This window comes from Narcine bancroftii, chromosome 12, assembly GCF_036971445.1.
Source record: "Narcine bancroftii isolate sNarBan1 chromosome 12, sNarBan1.hap1, whole genome shotgun sequence".
NCBI lineage: Eukaryota > Metazoa > Chordata > Chondrichthyes > Torpediniformes > Narcinidae > Narcine > Narcine bancroftii.
In genome coordinates, this window is record NC_091480.1 from 4,937,752 (window position 1) to 4,943,860 (window position 6,109).

Here is a 6,109-nt window from a genome sequence, read left to right on the forward strand (position 1 = left end):
AGCAGTTGATTAAATGGAAACTGTTCTGCAAGATAATTAGCATGGAGATTTTTCTCCTTTGTCAGCATGTTGCGTGGCAAGAGCACTAACCTGCTGCTTAGCTCGACCTTTTTCTTGCACCTGGTGTCAGCTCCTTCCTCCGTCTCTGAAAGCCCCACAGCCTGTTTCTGCGGTTGCTTCCAAAGTGGTCCATGAACAGTGGATGGTGTCCCAGCCTTACTTCCTGTGATGTATTTGAGCCCTATCCACTGAAAATTGCTGCTCTGTACTCCAGATCAAGAAACCTATTCCATAACCTGCCTGTTCCTTCACTGCCCAAGCCCCAGTGCTAAAATGCTGCTAAGACCTTCCCCGCTCCTGCCCTTCCACTTGTAACACTGCTGCTACCTTTCAAGTCTAATCTACTTCCTAGGAGGCTAAAACAGGTAGTTTCCTGGCGATCCCCTCACTGAGAGGAGTCTAAGAGCCTGGCTGTGTCATGTTTTCCACCCTGCTTTGTCAGCTCAGTTACTTGAGAATTCACCATTCATCTGCCTGCCTTGATGAGGCCTGATAGTGCACACCGGTGCTGTGTTTCTGTTACGGATCAGTAATCCAGAAAATGTCTGTTCCTGCTTCCCCTCTAAACACCGTTAGCATAACATTATTACAGTGACCAGGGTTTGAATCCAGTGCTATCTGTAAGGAGTTTGTACCTTCTTCCTGAGTTTCCTCCTATATCCCAAACATATGGGGTTGGTAGATTAATTGGTCACTTGGGTGGCGTGGAAGGAACTGTTACCATAGAACAGGTTAGGAAAAAAGGTGGAGGCATTAGGTATAAATAAGGAGGTAGTGAAATGGATTCAGCAATGGTTGGATGGGAGGTGTCAGAGAGTAGTGGTAGAAAATTGTTTGTCCAATTGGAGGCCCTTAGGGATCGGTCCTGGGTCCACTATTGTTTGTTATATATATTAATGATCTGGAAGGGGTGGTGAATTGGATAAGTAAGTTTGCAGATGATACAAAGATTGGTGGTATTGTGGACAGTGAGGAAGATTACCGTAGCTTAAAGAGATATAGGAAAGCTAGAGGAGTGGGCTGAGAAATGGCTGTTGGAATTTAATACGGATAAGTGTGAAGTGTGCATTTTGGAAAGGCAAATCTAAATAGGTCATATACATTGAATGGTAGACAATTGAGGAGTGCAGAGCAACAAAGGGATTTAGGAGTTATGGTAAATAGTACCCTCAAAGTTGATACTCAGGTAGATGGTGTGGTGAAGAAGGCATTTGGAATGTTGGCCTTCATAAATCGGAGTATTGGATACAAGAGTTGGGATGTTATGATGAAATTGTACAAAGCATTGATGAGGCCAAGGTTTGGTCACCAAATTATAGAAAGGATATAAACAAAATAGAGAGAGTGCAGAGAAGGTTGACAGGATGTCAGGGTTTGAGTTACAGAGAAAGGATGAGCAGCCTGGGGCTTTTTTCTCTGAAGCGTAGAAGATTGAGGGGGGATTTGATGGATTTTAAAAGGGACAGGGAGAGTCAACGTGGCTAGGCTTTTTCAGTTAAGAGTGGGGGATATTCAAACCAGAGGCCATGGTTTGAGATTGAAGGGGGAAAATTATAAGGGGAACATGAGGGGAAATTTCTTCACACAAAGGGTGGTTGGGATGTGGAATAAGCTCCCGGCAGAGGTGGTTGAAGCAGGGATGTTATTTACATTTAAGGAAAGACTGGATAATTACATGGAGGGAGAGGATTGGAGGAGTATGGACCAGGTGGGTGGGGATTTGTTCCAGCATGGACTAACATTACAGCATAGAAATGGGCCTCTTTGGTCCTTCTAGTCTGTGCTTAACTATTTTTTTGCCTAGTCCCACTGACCTGCACCCAGTCCAGAGCTCTCCATACCTCTCCCAATTCCTCTTAAATGTTAAAATTGAGTCTGCATTCACAACTTCAGCTGGAAGCTTGTTCCACATTCCCACCACTCTCTGAGTGAAGAAATTCCCCTCATGTTTCCCCCTAAACTTTTCCCCTTTCACTTGTATCTCACCTCCCCGGTGGGGAAAAAAATGACCTATATTTACTCTGTCCACCCCCCTCATAATTTTAAATACCTCTATTCCCTGGAGTGTAATAGAATGAGGGGAGATTTGATAAAGTCCTAACCTGTAACTCAGTTCCTGAAGTCCGGAGAACATCCTAGTAAATCTCCTTGGAACTCTTTGTTTCTAAATTTAAAAAAAAATTAACATATCCCTTATCAGACAGGTAACTATGGTCACTGAGTCTGCAGACACAGGATTCTGGAGCAATACACTTTTCCTTTTATTGTTTTCCTCTTCAGAGTGTTTTAATTATACTTCATTTGTGTGAGTGTTTTACCTGACTGGGAAACTGCAGCATGACTGACTCAGCATTTATGCTCTGTTCCTGTCTGACAGTAACCCACTCTTCCCCGCTTTTGGCCAGTGGCTGAGGTTCTGATGCCAAGCCCACACTTCCCACAGGCTGCAGGGCTGAAGCATCTCCACCCAGAATCAAAGCCCAACCATCCCACTGACTGGGAAGCAGGGCTGTTGCTCAGGGTTGTCCAGTGCCAGGCTCCTGAGGGTTGGGCAGAGCAGCCAGTGGTGCCAGGAACCCACAGCTGACTGCTCTAGCCAGGCAGTCTACAGTAGGAGGGCTTGGTCATCCTCAACCACAGCAACTCCTTCACTCTGTCACCGAAACAGTGGGCCATATTATTCCAATGTCACAGATCAGTCATTTCCATGAATAATTAGAGCAAACTGTTTCAAATGTTTGTTCTTTGCTTCTTGTTCTCACTGCCCTCAGAGGCCCTCGGGCCCAGCACTGATACAGTAGATCAATGCTGACCTTGGCTTTGCTGTGTCATTGAAGTGACAGCATTGGATTGGAGAGGAGGGGGACACTCACTGCACCAGATTACTCAAAGAAATTAATGCAGCTCTTCCACCACAGCCAATCTGGCCACACTAACACTGCCCCATCCCACCACTCCCCTCCCACCCCTCATTGGACAATGTGACCCTTCCATTTGTGGGAGTGTTTTTGAAACTATTGGGATTAGAGGTGGATGTGAGGGGGACATTTTGTGTGTGAGTGCATTCCTCAATGGTCTACAGCTTACCATGACAGTCCAAGGATTCTCAGTCCTGGAGGAAACATCTCTTAACACAGCTGATGATTCTCCTTGAACCTCAGTGATGACCATCATCTGTTTCTGTGAATGTGAGAGCTCCCTTCCTCTCCCTCCAGTCATGGCAACTGCAGCAAAGTCCCTCTGCTCCCTCACACTCTGGCTGCACCAGGATATTCCGAGGGGCAGCAGGGTCAGGTCCAGTGGAGCACGCTTCATTCCAGCGCATTACCGAAAAAAAATAGCACGTCTCTGGTAATCAAAAACTGACAATGGAAAAAGCCCACCTAAATTTACTGTCTACACCCCATATAATTTTAAACACCTCCTTCAAATCTCCAGTCATTCTTCAAGGCTCTGGGGAATAAAGTACTAATCTGTTTAACCTTTCCCTAAACTAAGGGGAAAAGTTTAGGGGGAACTTCTTCACACAGAGAGGGGTGATAGTGTGGAACATGGGCTCAATTTTAACATTTCAGAATTTGGACAGGAACATGGATGGAAGGGGTTTGGACTGGTGCAGATTAGTGGAACTAGACAAAAGATGGTTTGGCACAGACTAGAAGGGCCAAAGGGGCCTATTTCTGTGCTGTATGGCTGTTGTGTGGAGGGATTCACTTCCACAGCATCATTATTCAGTGGCCTGATTCTTAACTCACTTGCATCAAAATCAATGACATGATAATTAGATGCCTGGGAGTGACAGCAGCCCAACCACGGACCCTCTAACGAAGGTTACAAATAATGGCCCAGACTTGGCTCTTACCAGCCTGACCCCTACACTCACCACTAACCCAGAGAATACATCTCAAACCTACCTGGTAGGAAACAAGTTGAGACATTTCAGGACCTGGTGCTGCAGGCAGCGAATATGTCTGTGACACGGGTCATTATGTTTGAGGGTTAGACTAGGGTCACTACCTGCTGAGCCTGTTATCCATTAATTAACGAACAAATTAAAACAAGACATTTGCACAGCCTTAAATAAGAACTTAACACGTGCTCGTCAAAACTCACTGCTGGAGAAACTCAGCAGGTCAAACTGTATATAGCAAAGATAAAGATGGACATTTCAGGCTTGAGCCCTTCATCAAGTAATGAGCAAAATGTAGGCAGGCCCCAAAGCCTCTATTTTGATAGAGGGCTCGATCCTGAAACTTTCATTGTGTTTTTGCTTTATTTTGGGCTGCAGTTATTATGCCTTCACAGCTCTCCCTGTGTCTATGTAGGTTTCCTCCCACTGTTCAAAATGTACCAGGGGTGTAGATTAATTGGGCAGTACTGGCTCATGGGCCAAAATGGCCTGTTACCGTGCTGTGTCAACATTTACAAAAAGCAGTTTGACCTGCTGAGTTTCTCCAGGGTGTTTTGCTGAGCACGTGTTAACAGTTCTTTCTCCTTATTTGAGGTTGTGCAAATGTCTTATTTTAACTTCAACCACACTTTCATGTTCTACCCTAGACCTTGTGATTCTCCAGTGAATGGAACTAACCCAGGGATTAGAGCTGCAAGATGTCTCCACCATCTCTTATCAACAATTACAGGAAGGATATAGAAGCTTTGGAGAGGGCACAGAGGAGCTTTACTGGGATGTTGCCTGGATGATGCAAGGTTGCCTGAGCTAGGGCATTTCTCTTTGAAGTTACAGATGAGGAGAGGTGACTTAATGAAGATAGATAAGATTCTGAGGGTTTGGATAGGGTGGACAGTCAGCACCTTCACCCAGGGCAACACCAGAGGACATTGGTTTAAGCTGAGTGGAGGAATAAGGTTTTGCACATAGTGGGTGCCTAGAATGCAGTGGGGGTGGTGCTGGAGGTTGGTACAATAGGGATGTTTAAAAGATCTTGGGCATATGAATGTAAGTAAACTGGAAGGTTGTGGGTGTGAGGCAAGGATGGATTATATTGTTGAGGAGTAAGTTTAGATAGGGCCTGTACTGTTCTGTAATGTTCCTAAAAGCCCCACAAAGTGAACACCATTGGGGAAACTACTTTCAACTGCTACCGGAATTATGATGCTTCCTCCTGTCCAATCAAACCAAGGGATCAGGGCAAAATTACAGTCCTGCTGCATCTCGTCAGTGGACAGCTTGAATGGCTAAGTGAAGGAGGAAACTCCCCGGTGGAGGTGGGGGGGGGGGGGGGGTGGGTGGAGTTCAGGAGTGAGGAAGATTGATGGAAACATGCAGCCCCAGTCCCCTTACCTGACATTCCCACCAACCCCTCCTCGCTCCTGACTTCCCCACCACCTGCAGCCAAATTGGTTCAGTCCACATGAACCAGACTTCTGAGCTGCCTGATCTGCATTACAACCAACATTTACCTGACAAGATGGATATTTACCCAGGGACATTGTGTTCACAAGAAGCAGCACAAATTGAATACCACCCCACCACTTACCGCAGGTATACCACCAAAGGCATCAGTGAAACTGCTACAGGAACTATTCCATCCAAGACAAGAGGGTGTGTACATGGCTCAGACCAGCACCCCTCCCACTTCGGCTCTTCTAGTCTGTGCTAGACCATTTTTTTGCCCAGTCCCACTTACCTGCACCCAGACCATAGCCCTCCATGTCTCTCCCATCCATGTACCTGTAAACATTCTTCTTAAAATGTTAAAATTGAGCCCACATTCACCACCTCAGCTGGCAGCTCATTCCACCCAACCACCAATTTCTGTGTGAAGAAGTTCCCCCTAAACTTTTAACCCGTATCCTCTAGTCTGTATCCCACCCACCCTCAGTGGAAAAAGCCTGTCTACATTTACTCTGTCTATACCCCGCATAATTTTACATACCTCCATCAAATCTCCCCTCATTCTTCTACGTTCCAGGGAATAAAGGCCTAACCTGTTTGACCTTTCCCTGTAACTCAGTTCCTGAAGACTGGGCAACATCCCAGTAAATCTTCTCTGCACTCTTTCAATGTTATTAATATCTTTCCTGTAGT